This window comes from Echiichthys vipera (assembly GCF_963691815.1).
Source record: "Echiichthys vipera genome assembly, chromosome: 5".
In the NCBI taxonomy this organism is placed as follows: domain Eukaryota; kingdom Metazoa; phylum Chordata; class Actinopteri; order Perciformes; family Trachinidae; genus Echiichthys; species Echiichthys vipera.
The window spans coordinates 17,645,432-17,645,661 of NC_139830.1; positions in this window are offsets into that span (position 1 = coordinate 17,645,432).

Below are 230 nucleotides of genomic sequence, written 5' to 3' on the forward strand. Positions count from 1 at the left end.
TCTCTCTCTCTCTCTCTCTCTCTCTCTCTCTCTCTCTCTCTCTCTCTCTCTCTCTCTCTCTCTCTCTCTCTCTCTCTCTCTCTCTCTCTCTCTCTCTCTCTCTCTCTCTCTCTCTCTCTCTCTCTCTCTCTCTCTCTCTCGGATCGATGTATAGTCCCACCCACTGTACAGCTGCACGCTGATAATGGATAGGCTACTGTTCAAAGGGACATGTAGGCTAAAAGTTATTT